Genomic DNA, 697 nt, shown 5'->3' with positions numbered 1-697 from the left:
TAAAAATCACATCTACATCAAGTATTAAATGTAATAAAAATATTAAAAGTTTCAGTCGAAAAATTTCATTCTGATAATAACACATCTGTTATATCTGATTCTGGTTCTGATGTTTGCTCTGCCTCTTCAAAATGTGTTTTTGTCTCTTAGTATGCCTTTTAATTTTTATGTCTGAAAGCCAGACATAATGCACTGTGTAAAATTAACTGAGATACATAAGCCTTTAATGTGAGGTATTGTGTTTATCTGGCTAGAATCAAACTATGCTTATAGGGTTTCCTGTAGCTATACATGTCAAAAGCTAAAATTTCCTCTACAGTCCTTGTTTTTGTCTCCCATTTTGTCTTTGGGTTTCCCTTGAGATCTCTTCTTAAAATACATCTGATATACACAATTCTTTATGTTTTATTACTCTGTTATTATATAGAAGCCCTGCTGGGCTAAGGTGTCAGGGGAGAAGAATTGTTCTATAGTCCTATAATGAAACCTCTATGTTGGTCAACTGAGCCCCTAGACTGTGAATTTGAAACATGCTTCTCACTGTTTTTTCCCCTATTAGGTGATAGAGGAGGCTAGAAAAGCCTGGAAGTGGGTATTTTTATTCCTCCAGTTCAGTTACTGTCTGATAAAACTCTAATCACTTAGACTGTGGTAAAATGGTTCACTTTAAGAGCAGACTTTTTTTTTTGTTTTCGCG

This window comes from Bison bison, unplaced genomic scaffold, assembly GCF_000754665.1.
Source record: "Bison bison bison isolate TAMUID 2011002044 unplaced genomic scaffold, Bison_UMD1.0 scf7180017864376, whole genome shotgun sequence".
NCBI lineage: Eukaryota > Metazoa > Chordata > Mammalia > Artiodactyla > Bovidae > Bison > Bison bison.
Note: the sequence above shows the minus strand (reverse complement) of the source record.